This window comes from Pongo pygmaeus, chromosome 17 (genome assembly GCF_028885625.2).
Source record: "Pongo pygmaeus isolate AG05252 chromosome 17, NHGRI_mPonPyg2-v2.0_pri, whole genome shotgun sequence".
Classification (NCBI taxonomy): domain Eukaryota; kingdom Metazoa; phylum Chordata; class Mammalia; order Primates; family Hominidae; genus Pongo; species Pongo pygmaeus.
In genome coordinates, this window is record NC_072390.2 from 3,848,357 (window position 1) to 3,866,089 (window position 17,733).

The window sequence follows — 17,733 nt, forward strand, 5'->3', positions numbered from 1 at the left end:
TGGAGTGGAATGGCATGGAATGGAATGTAATGGAGTGGAATGCACTGAAATGGGAAGAAATGGAATGGGGTGGATTGTAACGGAATGGAATGTAATGAAACTGAATGCAATGCAGTGAAAAGGAATTGAATGGAATGGAGTGGAACTGAATCTAATGGAGTGTAGTGGAAAGGAATGGAACGGAGTGGAGTGTAAAGGAGTAGAATGGAATGGAATGTAGTGGAGTGGAATGGAGTGTAATGGAATGGAGTGGAATGGAATGGAGTAGAATAGAATGAAAAGGAGTGGAAAGGAATGGAGTGGAATGGAGTGGAATCTAGTGGAGTGGAGTGGAATGTAGTGGAATGGACTGGAATGGAGTGGAATGGAATGCAATGGAATCAAATTGAATGGAATGGAATCGAATGGATGGAGTTGAGTGGAATGGAATGGAGTGGAGTAGAGTGGATTGGAAAGGAATAGAATGGAATGGAGTGGAGTGGAGAGAAATGGAGTAGAATAGAGTGGAATGGAAAGGAATGGATAGGAATGGAGTGGAGTGGAGGGGAATGGAATGCAATGGAATGGAATGGAGTGGATTGCAACTGAGTGGAGTGTAAAGGATTGGAATAGAATTGAGTGGAGTGCAAAGGAATGGATAGGAGTGGAATGGAATGGAATGGAAAGGAACGGAGTAGAATGGAATGGAGTGGATTGGAGTGGAGTGGAGTGGAGTGGAAGGGAATGGAATTAAATTGAACGGAGTGGAATGGAATGTAGTGGATTGGAGTGGAGTGGAGTAGAGTGGAAGGGAATGGAGTTAAGTGGAATGGAATGGAATGGAATGGTGTGGAATGGAGTGGAATGGAATGGACTGGAGTGGAGTGGAATAGAATGGACTGGAGTGGAGTGGAATAGAATGGAGTGGAATGGAATGGAAAGGAGTGGAGTGGAATGGAGTGGAATGGAGTGGAGCGGAATGGATTGCAATGTAGTGGAGTGGATTGGAATGGAGTGTAATGGAGTGGAGTAGAGTGTAGTGGAATGGAATGGAACAGAGTAGGATGGAATGGAGATTTCTGGAATGGCGTGAAATACAGTGGAATGGAGTGAAATGCAGTGGGGTGGAATGGAGTGAAATGGAATGGAGTGGAGTGGAATGGAGTGGAGTGGAATGGAGTGGAATGGACTGGAGTGGAGTGGAACGGAATGGAATGAAATACAATGTAAAGGAATGGAATGGAATGGAGAGTAGTGGAATGGTCTGGAATGGAGTGGAATGGAATGTAGTGGAGTGGAGTGGAGTGGAACTGAAATGAGTGGAGTGGAGTACAGTGGACTGGAATAGAGTGCAATGGAGAGGAATGGAGTGGAGTGGAATTGAGTGGAATGGAATGGAATGAAATGAAATGACGTAGAGTGGAATCGAAAACAGTGGAATAGAGTGGAGTGAACTGGAGCAGAGTGGAGTGGATTGGAATGGAGTGCAGGGGAGTGGATTCGCATGGAATGGAGTGGAATGCACTGGAATGGAATGGAATGGAGTGGAGTGGAGTAGACCGGAGTGGAATGGAGTGAATTGGGGCAGAGTGGAATGGAGTGGAATTGAATGTACTGGAGTGGATTGAAATGGAATGGAATGGAGTGGAATGGAATGGAAAGGCATGCAGTGGAATGCAATGGACTGTATCGGAATGCAGAGGAACGGAATGAATTGGAGTGGATTGCAGTGGAATTGAATGAATTGGAGAGGAGTGGAATGGAGTGGAAAGGAATGGAGTGGTATCAAATGGATTGGACTGGAGTCGAGTGCAGTGAAAAGGAATGGAATGTAATATAATGGAGGAAAATGGAATGGAGTGGAGTGGAATGGAGTTGAATGGAGTGTAGTGAAGTGGAGTGCAGTGGAAAGGAATGCAATTTAATGGAGTGGAGTGGAATGCAAAGGAATGTAATGGAATGGACTGGAGTGGAGTGGAATGGAGTTGAATGGAGTGGAATGGAATGCAGAGGAATGGAGTGTAATGGAGTGTAGTGGAATGTAATGTCGTGGAGAAAACTGGATGGAGGGGAATGTAACTGAAAGGAAAGGAATGGATTGGAGTGGAATTTAATGGAATGGAATGGATTGGAGTGGAGTGGAAGGGAGATCAGTGAAGTGGAATGGAGTTCTTTGAAGTGAAATGAAGTTGAGTGGAAAGGAATGGATTGAAAATGAGTGGATTGGCAAGGAATGGAGTAGAGTGGAGTGGAATGAAAGGAATGGAATGGAATGGAGTGGAATGGAATGGAATGGAATGGAATGAAATAATGGAATGGAATGGAATGGAATGGAATGGAATGGAGTGGAATGGAGTGGAGTGGAGTGGAGTAGAATGAAATGGAATGGAATGGAGTGGAATGGATTGGAGTGGAGTGGAGTAGAGTGGAATCGGATGGAATGCAATACAGTGTAATGGAAAGTAGCGGAATGCAATGGAGTGGATAGCACTGGAGGGGAGTGGAGTGGAATGGAATCGAGTTAAGTGGAAAGGAGTGGAGTGGAATGGACTGAAATGGATTGGAATGGAATAGAATGGAATGAAGTGGAGTGGAATGGAATGGAGTGGAATGAAATGGAATGCAGTGGAGTGGAGTGGAATGGATTGGAATGGAATGGATTGGAGTGGAATGGAAAGGAATGGAATGGTGTGGAGTTGAATGGAGTTTTGTGGAATGGAGTGGAATGCACTAGAATGGAATGAAACGGAGTGAAGTGGAATGGAGAAGAAAGGAATGGAATGGAATGGAGTATAGTGGAATGGAATGGAATGGAGTGGAGTGGAATGGAGTGGAATGGAGTGGAGTGGAGTGGATTGGAAGGGATTGGAATGGAGTGGAGTGGAATGGAGTGGAATGGAATGGAATGGAGTGGATGGGAAAGGAATGGAGTGGACTGGGGTGAAATGGAGTGGTGTATAGTGGAATGGAGGGGAATGCAGTGGAAAGGAAAAGAATAGAATGGAATGGAATGGGGTGAGGTGGAAGTGAGTGGAGTGGAATGAAGTGGAGAGTAATAGTGTTGAAAGGAATAGAACGGAATGGAATGGAATGGAATGGAGTGGCGTGGAATGGAGTAGAGTGGAACGGAATCGAATGGAATGGAATGGATTGGAATGGAAAGGTGTGGATTAGAGTGGAATGGAGAGGAGTGGAGTGGAATGGAGTTCAGAGGAGTGGAATGGAACTTAATGCAAAGCAATGGAATGGAGTGGAGTGGAATGGAGAGCATTGCAACGAAGTGGAGTGGAGTGCGGTGGAGTGGAATGGAATGAAACGGAGTAGAGTGGAATGGGGTGGAGTGGAATGAAATGGAATGGAGTGGAGTCGAGGGGAGTGGAGAGGATGGAGAGGAATAGAATGGAGTGGAATGGAATGCAGTGGAATGCAGAGGAGTGCAAAGGCCTGGAATGCAGTAGAGTGAAATGGAGTGGACTGGAAAGGAGTTGAGTGCAGTGGAGTGTAATGGAATGGAATGGATTAGAGTGGAATGGCGTGGAATGGAATGCAGTGTATTGGAGGGGAATGGAGTGGAGTGGAGTGGAGGGAGTGGAAAGGACCGGAATGGAAGGGAAAGGAATGGAATGGAATGAAATGGTATGGAATGGAATGGAACAGAGTGGAGTGTAGTGAAATGGACTGGAATGGAGTGGAATGGAATGCAATGGAGTTGAATGTAATGGAATGGCATGTAATGGAGTGGAATTGAGTGTAATGGAGTGGAGTGGAGCAGAAAGGAATGGAATGGAATGGAATGAAATGGAATGAAATGTAGTGGAGTAGAGTGGAATGGAGTGGAGTAGAATAGAATGGAGTGGAATTAAATGGAATGGAGTGCAGTGGAGTGGAGTGGACAGTAATGGAATGGAAAGAAGTGGAGATGAAAGGAGTGGAAAAAAACGGATTTGAAAGAAGTGGAATGGAATGGAATGGAATACAATGGAAAGGAATGGAATGGAATGGAATTGAATGGAGTGAAATAGAGGGGATTGGAGTGGAGAGGAATGGAAAGTAATGGAGTGGAGTGGAAAGGAGTGGAATGGAATTGAATGAAATGACGAAGAGTGGTACGGAATTGAGTGGAGTGGAATGGAGTGAAGTGGAGCACAGTGAAGTGGAGAAGAGTGGAGTGGAGTGGAGTGGATTTGAATGCAATGCAGTGCAGAGCAGTAGAATGGAATGCAACGGAGTAGAGTGGAGTGGAGTGGAGTGCAGTGGAGAGGAGTGGAGTGGAGTGGACTGCAGTGGAGAGGAGTGGAATGGAATAGAGTGGATTTGATAGGAATGAAATAGAAGGAAGAGGAATAGAATGGAAAGGAATGGGGGGGAATGGAATGGAATAGAGTGGAAAGCAGTGGAATGGAATGGATTGGAGTGGATTCGAGTGTAATGGAATGGGGCTGGGTGGAGTGGAGTGGAGTCGAGTTCAGTGGAATGGAATGGAATGGAAAGAAATGGAGTGGAATGGAATGGAGTGCAGTGCAATGGAATGGAATGGAATGGAATGGTGTGGAATGGAATGGAGTGGAATGGATTGGAATAGAATGGAATGGTGTGGAGTCGAAAGGAATAGTGTCAATTGGAGAGAAATGCAGTATAATGCAAAGGAATGGAGAGCAGTGGAATGGAGAGGAGCAGAGTGTAATTGAGTGGTGTGGAGTGGAACGGAGTGGAGTGGAGTGGAATGGAGTGGAATGGAATGGAAAGGTATGGAGTGGAATGGAAAGGAGTGCAGTGGATTGGAGGGGAATGGAGTGGAATGGAGAGGGGTGGAATGGAGTGGAATGGAGTGGAATGGAGGGGAGTGGAGTGGAGTGAAATGGAATGCAATGCAATGGCATGGGTTGGAGTGCGATTTAGTGGAGTGGAATGGAGTGGAGTGGAATGGAGTGGAATGAAATGGAGGGGAGTGGAATGGATAGGAGTGGAATGGAGTGGCATGGAGAGGAATTGAGCGAAATGGACTACAATGGAGTGGAATGGAATCGAATGGAGTGGAATGGAATGGAATCGAATGGAGTGGAATGGAATGGAATCGAATGAAGTGGAGTGCAATGAAGTCTAATGTAATGGAATGGAGTGGAAGGGAAGGTAGTTTAGTGGAATGAAGTGGAATGGAATGGAGTGCAGTGGATTGGAATGGAAAGGAATGAAATGGAGTGGAATGAAGTGCAGTGGAGTGGAATGGAGTGGAATGGAGTAGATTGGTATGGAATGGAATGGAGTGGAATGGAATGGAATGGAGTGGAGTGGAGTGGAATGAAGTAGAATGGAATGGAGTTGAAGGAGTGGAATGGAATGGAGTAGAGAGAAATGGAATGGAATGGAGTGGAATGGAATGGGATGGAGTGCATTGGAGTGAAATGGAGTAGAGCGGAGAGGAATGGAATGGAGTGGAGTAGAGTGGATTGGAAAGGAATGGAATGGAATGGAGTGTAATGGAGTGGAGTGGAGTGGAGTGGAATGTAGTGGAATCGACAAGAATGGAGTGGACTGGAATGAAGTGGTATGGAATGGAATTGAATTGAATGGAGTGGAATGGAATGGGATGGAATGGAGTGGAGTTGAAAGTAGTGGACACAGTTGGAGAGAAATGGAGTGTAATGCAATAGAAATTAGAGGAGTGGAAGGGAGCGCAGTGGAGTGGAATGGAGTGGTATGGAGAGGAACGGAGTGGAGTGGAGTGGAGTGGAATTGAATGGAATGGAGTGGAGTGGAATGGTGTGAAGTGGAGTGGAATGAAGCGGATTGGAGTGGAATGCAGCGGACTGGAGTGGAATGTAATGGAAAGGAGGGGAATGGAATGGAGAGAAATGCAGTGGAAAGGAATTTAGTAGAGTGGAATGGAGTGGAATGGAAGGGAGTGCAGTGGATTGGAGTGGAATGAAATGGAATGACACGGAGTGTAGTGGAATGGAGTGCAGTGCAGTGGAATGATGTGGAATGGAATGGAGTGGAGTGGAATAGAATGAAATGGAATGGAATGAAGTGGAGTGGAGTGGAATGGATTAGAATGGAATGGAGTGGAGTGGGGTGGAGTGTTGTGGAATGGAGTGGAGTAGAATGGAGTGGAGTGGGATGGAATGGAGTGGAGTGGAATGGAATCGAATGGAATGGAATGGAGTGGAGTGGAATGGAGTGTAGTGGAGTGGAGTGGAATGGAATGGAATGGAATGGAATGGAGTGGAGTGTAATGAAGTGGAATGGAATGTAGTGGAACGTAATGGGATAGAATGGAATGGAGTGGAGTTGAAAGGAGTGTAGTCGATTGCAGAAGAATGGAGTGTAATGCAATGGAATAGAGAGGAGGGGAACGGACAGCAGTGGAGTGGAATGGAGAGGTGTGGAGTGGAATAGAGTGGTGTGGAGTGGAGTTTAATGGAATTGAGTGGAATGGAGTGGAGTGGAAATAAGTGGAGTGGATTGGAGGGGAATGGATTGGAATGTAATGGAATGGAGAGGAGTGGAATGGATTGGAATGGAGGAAACTGGAGTGGAATGGAATGGAACGGAGTGGAATGAAATGGAGGGGAGTGGAGTTAATAGGAGTGGAATGGAATTGAGTGGAGTGCAGTGGAGTGAAATAGTCTGGAATGGAGTGGAATGGAATGGATTGGAATTGAAAGGAATGGAATTGAATGCAGGGGAGTTTAGTGGAATGGAATGGAATAGATACGAGAGGTTTGGAGTGGTAAGGAGAGGAATTCAATGGAATCGCATGGAAAGGAGTGGAATGGAGTGGTATGGTCTGGAATGGAATGTAAAGGAGTGGAATGTAGTGGAATGGATTGGAATGGAAAGGAGTGAATTGTAATGGAATGGAGTGGAATGAAATTGAATGGAATGCAGTGGAATGGAATTGAAGGGCTTGGAGTGGAATGGAATGGAATGGAGTGGACTCGAATGGAATGGAACGGAGTGGAGTGGAATTGAGTGCAATGCAACTGAGTGGAAAGGAATACAACGGAGTGGAGTGAAATGGAGCAGAATGGAATGGAGTGGAATTTAGTGGAGTGCAATGGAATGAAGAGGAATGGAATGGAATGGAATAGAATGGAATGGAGTGGATTGAAATAGAATGGAGTAAAATGGAATGGAGTGTAGTGGAATGGAATGGAAAGGAATGGAGTGGAGTGGAATGGAATGGAAAGGAATGGAGTTGAGTGGAGTGGAAAGAAATGGAATGGAGTAGAGTGGAATGGAGATTTCTGGAATGGAGTGGAATGCAGTGGAATAGAGTGTAAAGAGGTGGAGTGGAATGGAATGGAATGGAGTTCAGAGGAATGGAGTGGAATTGAATGGAGTGTCATTGTGTGGAATCCAAGGAATGGAGTGGAGTGGAATGGAGTGGAGTGGAAAGGAGTGGAATGTAATGGAGTGAAGTTTAGTGGAGTGTAACTGAAAGGAATTAAGTGGAATGGAGTGGAATTGAATGGAGTGGAATGGACTGGAATGGAATGTACTGGAGTGGAGTGGAGTGGAATGGAATGGAGTGGAATGGAATGGAATGAAGCGGAGTGGAGTGGAAAGGAGTGGAGTAGAGTGGAATGGAATGGAATGGATGGGAATGGAAGGTAAAGGAGAGCAGTGGAATGGATTGTAGTGGAGTGGAATGGAGTAGAATGGAATGGAGTGGAGTGGATTGGACTGGAATGGAATGAAGTGGAATGGAGTGTAGTAGAGTGGAGTGCAGTGGAGTGTAGTCGAATGAAATGGAACGGAATGGAGTGTAGTGAAATGGAATAGAATGCAATGGAGTGGAGTGGAGTGGAATGGAGTGGAGTGGAAGGTAGTGGAATGGAATGGAGTTTATTGCAGTGTAATGGATTGGAGTGAAGTGGAGTGGAATGTACTGGAAAGAACAGGAATGGAGTGGACTGGAATGGAATCTAATGGAATGGACTGGAATGGAATGGAATGGATTGGAGTGGAGTGGAGGGGAATGGAGCGGAGTGGCGTGTAATGGCAATAAATGGAAAGGAATGGATTGGAATGGAGTTGAGTGGAGTGGAGTAGAGTGTAGTGGAATGAAAAGGAATGGATTGGAGTGGAGTGGAGTGCAATAGAAAGGAATGTAATGGAGTGGAATAGAGTGGAGAGAAGTGGAATGAAGTGGAATGGAAAGGAGTGGAATGAAATGTAGTGGATTGCAGTGGATTGGAATGGAGTGGAATATAAGTGAGTTAAGTGGAAGGGAGTTGAATGGAATGGAGTGGGATGAAGTTGAATGGAGTGCAATGGAATGGAATGGAATGGAGTGGAGTGGAATACAATGGACTGTAATGGAATGGAATGGAGGGGAGTGGAATGGAATGGAGTAGAATGGACTGGAATAGGTTGCAGTGGTGTGGAATGGACTGCAATGGAATGGAGAGGAGTGGAGTGGAATGGAATGGAATGAAATGGAGTGGAATGGAATTAGTTTTCTGAAATGGAGTGGAATGGAATGAAGTGGAGTGGAATGGAGTTTTCTGGAATGGAGTGGAATGCAGTGGAATGGAGTGAAATGAATTGTAGTGGAATGGAATTGAATGGAATGGAGTAGAGTGGAATGGAATGGAAAGAAGTGGAAAGGAATAGAGTGTAATGGAGTGGATTGGAATGGAGTAGAGTGGAATGGAGTGGATGGGGTGGAAAGGAATGGAATGGAGTGGACTGGAGTGAAATGGAGTGATGTGGAGTGGAATGGAGTGGAGAGGAGTGGAAAGGAATGAAACGGAATGGAATGCAATGGGGTGGAGTGGAGTGGAATAGAGTGTCATAAAGTGGAGGGGAATGGTGTTGAATGGAATGGAAGGGAATGGAGTGGAATGGAATGGAGTGGAGAGGAATGGAGTAGAGTGGAATGGAATGGAATGCAGTGGAATGGAAGGGAATGGAGTGGAATGGAATAGAGTGGAGAGGAATGGAGTGCAATGGAATGGATTGGATTGTACTGAAGTGGAAAGGAATGGAATGGAGGAGAGGGGAATGGAGTGGAGAGGAATGGAGAGGAATGGAGGGGTGTGGAGTACAGTGGAGTGGAATGCAGTGAAACGGAATGGAATGGAGTGGAGTGTAATGGAATGGAGAGGAGTGGAATGGAATGCAATGTAGTGGATTGGAATGGAGAGGAGTGGAATGGAATGGAATGGAGTGGATTGGAATATAATGGAATGGAGTGAAGTGGGATGGAATGGAATGGAGTGGAGTGGAATGAAATGGAATGGAGTGCAGTTGAAAGAATTGGAATGGAAACGAGTGGCATGCAGTGAAATGGAATGGAATGGAGTGGAGTGGAGTGGAGTGGACTGCAATGGTGTGGAATGGAGTGGAATGGAGTGGAATGGAATGGATGGAATTAAATGGAATGGAGTGGCTTGGAGGGGAATGAAATGGAAAGGAAAGCAATGGAAAGGATTGGAGTGGAGTGGAATGGAGTGGCGTGGAATGGAGTGGAGTGGACTGGAATGGAAAGTAAAGGAATGGATTGGAATGGAGTAGAGTGGAGTGCAATGGAAGGGAGTGGAATGGAATGGAATGGAATAGAGTGGAGTGGAATGGAGGGGAATGGAATGGAATGGAGTGGATTACAGTGGAATGGATTGGAGCGGAATGGAATGGATTGTAGTGGATTGGACTGAAGTGGATTGAAATGGAGTCGAGTGGAGTGGATTGGAATCGAATGTTATGGAATGGAATGGAGTGGAGTGGAATAGAGTGGAGTGGAGAAGAGTGGAATGGAGTGAAGTGGAATGGAATGCAATGGAGTGGAGTGGAATTTAGCGGAGTGGAGTGGAATGTAGTGGAATGGAAAGGAGTGGAATGGGATGGAGTGTAGTGGAGTGCAATGGAATGGAGGTAAGTGTAAAGGAGTGTAATGGAATGGAGTTAAGTGTAAAGGAGTGGAATGGAATGGAGTGGAATGGAGTGGAAAGCAACGGAATGGAGTGGAGTGGAATGGAGTGGAATGGAACGGAGTGCAGTGGAATGGATTGCAGTGGAATGTAGTGGAACAGAAAGGAGTGGAAAGGAATGGAGTGGAGTGGAGGGGAGTGCAATGGAATGGAGTTAAGTGTAACGGAGTGGAATGGAATGGAGTGGAATGGAGTGGAAAGTAATGGAATGGAGTGGAGTTGAATGACGTGGAATTGAATGCAGTGAAATGGAGTGGAGTGGAGTGGAGTGGAACGGAATGGGGTGGAATGGATGGAATGGAATGGATTGGAGTGTTATGGAGTGGAGTGGAGTGGAATGAAGAAGAGTGGAGTAGAATGTAATGCAATGGAGGGAAATGTAATGGAAAGGAATACAGTAGAATGGAATGTAGTGGAGTGGTGTGGAGTGGAATGGAATGGAGTAGTGTCGATTGAACTGGAATGGAATGGAGTGAAATGGAGTTTAGTGGATTGGAGTGGAGTGGAGTGCACTGGAATGGAATGGAATGGAATGGAATGGAATGGAGTGTAGTGGAAAGGAATGAAACGGAATGGATTGGTGTGAAGAGGAATGGAGGGGAATGGAGAGGAATGGATTGGATTGGAATGGAATGGAATGAAACGGAATGGAGTGGAGTGGAGTGGAATGCAGAAGAGTGGAATGGAGTGGTGTGGTATGGAGTGGAATGGAATTGAGAGTAATGGAGTGTAATGAAGTGTAATGGAGTGGAGTGGAATGTAGTGGAATGCACTGGAATATAGTGGACTGGAATGGAGTGGAATGGAACGGAACGGAGTGGAGTAGAAAAGAGTGGAGTCGATTGGATACAAATGGAGTGTAATGCAATGGAATGGATAGGAATGGAATGTACTGCAGTGGAGTGGAATGGAGTTATTTGGACTGGAGTGGAATTGAGTGGAATGGAAAGGAATGTAGTGAAAAGGAGTGGAGTGGTTTGGAGAGGAATGGATTGGATTGGAATGGAATGGAATGGAAAGGAATGTAGTGAAAAGGAGTGGAGTGGTTTGGAGAGGAATGGATTGGATTGGAATGGAATGGAATGGAAAGGAATGTAGTGAAAAGGAGTGGAGTGGTTTGGAGAAGAATGGATTGGAATGGAATGGAAAGGAGAGGAGTGAAATGGAATGGAATGGAGTTGAATGGAAGGTAGTTGAGTGGAGTGGAATGGAAAGGAATGGAATGGATTGGAGTGGAATGGAATGCAGTGGAATAGAGTGGAATGGAATGGAGTGGAATAAAGTGGAGTGGAAAGGAGTGGAATGAAATGGAGGGGAGTGGAGTGGATACGAGAGAAATGGATGGGGTGGAGTGTAATGTTGTGAAATGGACTGGAAAGGTGTGGAATGTAGGGAAAAGAGTGGAATGGAGTGGAATAGAATTCATTGGAGTTTAGTGGAATGGAATGGAATGTATTGGAGTGGTGTGGAGTGGAATGCAGAGGAATGGAATGGAATGGAATGGAATGGAATGAAATGGAATGGAGTGGAACGATATGGAATGGAATGCAATGGAGTGGAATGTAGTGGAATGGGATGGAATAGAATGAAGTGGAATGAAATTTAATGGAATGCAGTGGAATGAATTGCATGGAATGGAGTGGAATGTCATGGAGTGGAGTGTAGTGGAATGGAAAGGAATGGAATTGAGTGGAGTGTTATGGAGTGGAATGGAATGGAGTGGAATGTAACGGAATAGAATGGAATGGAGTGGAGTCGAAAGGAGTGGAGTCGATTGTAAAGAAATGGAGTGTAATTCAATGGAATGGAGAGGAGTGGAATGGAGAGCAGTGGAGTGAAATGGAGAGGTGCAGAGTGGAAAGGAGTGATGTGTAGTGGAGTAGAATGGAATTGAGTGGAATGGAGTGCAGTGGAAAGAAGTGGAATGGATTGGAGAAGAATGGATTGGAATGGAATGGAATGGAGAGGAGTGGAATGGAGGGAAGTGGAGTGGAGTGGAATCGAATGGAGTGGAATGAAATGGAGGGGAGTGGAGTGGATAGGAGTGGAACGGAGTTGAGTGGAGCGGAATGGAGTGAAATAGACTGGAATGGAGTGGAATGGAATGGATTGGATTTGAAAGGAATGGAATTGGATGCAGGGGAGTTTAGTGGAATGGAATGGAATGGATTAGAGAGGTTTGGCGTGTTAAGGAGGGGAACTGAATGGAATCGCATGGGAGGGAGTGGAATGGAGTGGTATGGTATGGAATGGAATGTAATGGAGTGCAATGTAGTGGAATGGAAGGGAATGGAAAAGAGTGAATTGTAATGGAATGGAGTGGAATGAAATTGAATGGAATACAGTGGAATCCAATTGAATGGAATGGAGTGGAATGAAATTGAATGGAATGCAGTGGAATATAATTGAATGGCATGGAGTGGAATGGAATGGAATGGAGTGGAGTGCAATGGAATGGAATGGAGCGGAGTGGAATTCAGTGGAATGCAATTGAGTGGAAAGGAATACAACGGAGTGGAATAGAATGGAGCGGAATGGAATGGAGTGGAATGGAGTGGAGTGGAAGGTAGTGGAGTGCAATGGAATGAAGAGGAATGGAAACGAATGGAATGGAACGGAGTGGAATGAAATAGAATGGAGTGTAATGGAATGGAATGGAGTGGAGTGGAATGGAGTGAAATGGAGTGGAGTGGAATGGATTGCAATGGAAAGGAGTAGAGTGGAGTGGAAAGGAATGGAATGGAGTAGAGTGGAATGGAGACTTCTGGAATGGTGTGGAATGCAGTGGAATGGTGGGGAAAGGAGTGGAGTGTAATGGAGTGGAACTGAATGGAGTTAAGAGGAATGGAGTGGAATTGAATGGAGTGTAATGGTGTGGAATCCAAGGACCAGAGTGGAGAGGAATGGAGTGGAGCAGAAAGGAGTGGAATGGAATGGAGTGAAGAGGAGTGGAGTGTAACGGAATGGGGTTAAGTGGAATGTAGTGGAATTGCATGGAGTGGAATGGAGTGGAAAATAATGGAATGGAGTGGAGTGGAATGGAGTGGAATGGAATGTACTGGAGTGGAGTGGAGTGGAATGGAATGGAGTGGAATGGAATGGAATGAAGTGGAGTGGGGTGGAATGGAGTGGAGTGCAGTGGAGTGGAATGGAATGGAATGGAGGGCGATGGAATGGAAAGGAAAGCAGTGGAATGGATTGTAGTGGAGTGGAATAGAGTGGAATGGAATGGAGTGGAGTGGATTGGACTGGAATGGAATGGAGTGGAATGGAGTGTAGTAGATTGGAGTGCAGTGGAGTGTAGTGGAAAGAAATGGAACGGAATGGAGTGTAGTGAAATGGAACGGAATGGAATGGAGTGAAGTGGAGTGGAATAGAGTGGAGTGGAATGGAGTGGAGTGGAATGTAGTGGAATAGAATGGAGTTTATTGGAGTGTAATGGATTTGAGTGGAGTGGAGTGGAATGTACAGGAAAGAACAATATTGGAGTGGACTGGAATGGATTGGAATGGAATGGAATTGAGTAGAATGTAATGGAAGGGATTGGAGTGGTGTGGAGGGGAATGGAGTGGAGTGGAGTGAAATGGCAATAAATGGAAAGGAATAGAATGAAATGGAGTGGAGTGGAATGGAAAGGAATGTAAGGGATTGGAATGGAGTGGGGAGTAGTGGAATGCAGTGGTATGGAAAGAATGGAATGGAATGGAGTGGATTGCAGTGGATTGGAATGGAGTGTAATGTAAGGGAGTTAAGTGGAAACGTGTGGAATGGAACGGAGTGTAATGGAGTGGAATGGAATGGAATGGAGTGGAGTGTAGTAGAATGGAGTGGAATGGAATGGAATGGAGGGTAGTTGAATGGAATGGAGTGGAATGGATTGGAATGGGTTGGAGTGGGGAGGAATGGAATGGAATGGAATGAAGGGGAGTGGAATGGAATAGAGTGGAATGAAGGGGAGTGGAATGGAGTTAGTTTTTTGAAATGGAGTGGAATGGAATGGAGTGGAGTGGAATGGAGTTTTCTGGAATGGAGTGGAATGCAGTGGAATTGAGTGAAATGAATTGTAGTGGAATGGAGAGGAATGGAATGGAATGGAATGGAGTAGAATGGAATGGAATGGAATGAAGTGGAAAGGAATAGAATGAAATGGAGTGGATTGGAATGGAGTAGAGTGGAATGGAGTGGATGTGGTGGAATGGGATGGAATGGAGTGGACTGGAGTGAAATGGAGTGAAGTGGAGTGGAATGGAGTGGAGAGCAGTGGAAAGGAATGAAATGGAAAGGAATGCAATGGGGTGGAGTGGAATGCAAAGAGTGGAATAAAGTGGAGGGGAATGGTGTTGAATGGAATGGAAGAGAATGGAGTGTAATGGAATGGAGTGGAGAGGAATGGAGTAGAGTGGAAAGGAATGGAATGCAGTGGAATGGAATGAAATGGAATGGAGTGTAATGGAATAGAGTAGAGTGGAATGGAAGGCAATGGAATGGATTGGAGTGGAGTTTAGTGGAAAGGAATGGAAGTGCGGAGGGTGGAATGGAGGGGAGAGGAATGGAGAGGAATGGAGGGTTGTGTAGTGCAGTGGAGTGGAGTGCAGTGGAATGGAATGGAGTGGAGTGCAATGGAATTGAGAGGAGTGGAATATAATGGAATGGAGTGGATTGGAATGGAGAGGAATGTAATGGAATGGAATGGAATGGAGTGGATTGGAGTGGAATGGAATGGAATGGAGTGCAGTTGAATGAATTGGAATGGAAAGGAGTGGCATGCAGTGGAATGGAATGGAATGGAGTGGAGTGGAGTGGAATGAACTGTAATGGTGTGGAATGGAGTGGAATGGAGTTTAATGGAGTGGATGGAATGAAGTGGAATGGAGTGAATGGAATGAAATGGAATGGAGAGTGTTGGAGTGGAATGGAATGGAAAGGAATGGAATGGAAAGGATTGGAGTGGAGTGGAATGGAGTGGAATGGAATAGAATGGAGTGGAATGGAGTGAAACGTAATGGAATGGAATGGGGAGGATTAGAGTGGAATGGAATGGAGTGTATTGAAATGGAGTGGAGTGGAGTGGAATGGAATGGAATGGAGTGGATTGTACTTGAGTTGATTGGAGTGGAATGGAGAGGAATGGAATGGAATGGAGTGGATTGTACTTGAGTTGATTGAAGTGGAATGGAGAGGAATGGAATGGAGCGGAATTTAATGGAGTGGAGTGGAGTGGATATGAGTAGAGTGGAGATGAATGCAATGGAGAAGAGTGGAATGGATAGTAGTGAAATGGAGTGCAGTGGAGTGCAGTGGAATGGAATGGAATTGAGTGCAGTTGAGTGGAGTGGCCTGGCATGGATTGGAAAGGAATGGAATGGAGGAGAGGGGACTGGAATGGATTGGAGTGTAATGGAATGGAATGGAATGGAATGGAGTCGTGTGGACTGAAGTGGATTGGAGTGGAATGGAGTGGAGTGGAGTGGAAAGAAAAAGAGTGGAGTGGTGTGGAACGGAATTCAGTGGAATGGAATGGAATGGAATGGAGTGGAATGGAAAGGGGTGGAGAGAAATGGAGTGCAATGGAATAGAGGCGAGTGGAGTGCAGTGGAATGGAGTGGAAATAAGTGAAATTGATTAGTGTGGAGTGGAGTGGAGTGGAAAGGAATAGAGTGGAGTGGAATGGTTTGGAATGGAATACATTGGTGTGCTGTGGAATGGAACGGAACAGAGTGGAGTGGCATGGAATGGAATGCAGTGGAATACAGTCGAATAGGTTGGAATGGATTGGAATGGAATGGAGTGCAATGGAAGGGACCGGAATCGTGTGGAATGGATTGGAGTGTTGTGGAATGCAGAAGAATGTACTGGAATGAAATTGAGTGTAGTGAAGTGGAATGGAATGGAGTGGAGTGGAGTGGAATGGAAAGAAGTAAAGTGGAATGGGTTGGGTGGACAAGAGTGGAATGGAGTTTAATGGAATGCAGTGGAATGGAGTGAAGTGGAATGTATTGGAATGCAGTGGAATGGAATGGAATGGAATGGAAAGGAATGGAACAGAATGGAGTGGATTGGAATGGAGTGGAGTGGAGTCTATTGGAGTGGAATGGAGTTGAGTGGAGTCGAAAGGAAGGAAATGGAATGTAATAGAGTGAAATGGAATGGATTGGAGTGTAATGGAGTGGATTCGAGTGCAATGGAGTCGAATGTAATGGAGTGGAGAGGAGTGGAGAGGAGTGGAGGTTAGTGGAATGAAATGGAATGGAATGGAATGGAGTGGACTGCAGTGGAGTGGAGTGGAATGGAATGGAGTTGAATGGAATAGAGAGGAGTGGAATGGAGTGAAATGGAACGAAATAGAGTGGAATGGAGTGGAATGGAATGAAATGGTGTGGAATGAAATGGAATACACTGGAATGGAATGGAATGCCATGCAACGAAGTAGAGTTAAATGCAATGTAGATCAGTGGAGTGCAAAGGAGTGGAATGGAATGGAATGGAATGCAGTGGAGTGGAGTGGAATGGAGTAGAATGGATTAGAATGCAGTGGAGTGGAGTGGAATGGAATGGAATGGAGCGGATTGGAGTGGAATGAAGTGGAGTGGTGTGGACTGGAATAGAATGGAATGCAATGGAGAGGAGTGGAGTGGAATGGAATGGAGTTGAATTATGTGGAGAGGAGTGTAGTGGAATGGAATGGAGTTGAATTATGTGGAGTGGAGTGGAATGGAATGGAATGGAGTCGAGTAGAATGGAATGGAGTGGAATGGAATGGAGTAAAATGGAATGGAATGGAGTGGAGTGGAGTTGGGTAGAGTGCAGTGGAATGGAACCGAGTGGAGTGGAATGGAATGGAAAGAAATGGAGGGGAGGGGGTGGAGCGCTGTGGAATGGAGTGGAAATGAGAGGAAGGTAGTGGAATGGACTGAAATGTAGTGGAAAGCAGTGGAATGGAGTGGAGTGGAATAGAGTGGAATGGAATGGGTCGAATGGAATGAATTAAATTGGAAGGCAATGGAGTGCAGTGCATTAGAATGGAGTGGAGTAGAATGGAATGGAATGGATTGGAGTGGATTGGAGTGGAGAGGACTGGAAATGAGTGGAATGTAGTGGATTGGAATGGAGAGGATTGGAGTATAATGGAATGACATGGAGTGGAGTGGAATGCAGTGGAATGCAATGTAGTGGATTGGAGGAGAAAGGAGAGGAATGGAGTGGAGTGGAATAGAGTGGAATGGACAGGAATGGAGTGGAATGGAATACAATGGAATGGAATGGAATGAAGTGGAGTGGAATGTACTGGAATGGAGTGGAATGAAATGGAATGGATGGAAATAGAGTGGTATGGCAGGGAATGGAGTATAGTGGAGTGGAATGGAATGGAGTGGAGTGGAATGGAATAGAGTGGACTGGAATAGAATGGAATGGAATGTAGTGAAAATAAATGGAATAGAGTGGAGTGGATTGGAGTGGAATGGAGTGGAGTGGAGTCTATTGGAGTGAAATTGATTTGAGTGGAGTGGAAAGGAAGGAAGTGGAATGGAATAGAGTGGAATGGAATGGGATGGAGTGTAATGGAGTGTAGGGGAGGGCACTGGAGTGGAATGTAATGGAGTGGAGAAGAGTGGAGAGTAGTGGAGTGTAGTGAAATGAAAAGGAATGGAATGGAATGGAGGGGACTGCAATGGAGTGGAGTGGAGTGGAATAGAAAAGAACGGAATGGAGTGGAATGGAGTGGAGTGAAATGTAATGGAGTAGAGTGGAATGGAGTGGACTGGAATGGAATGGTGTGGAATGAAATGGAATGCACTGTAATGGAATGGAGTGAAATAGC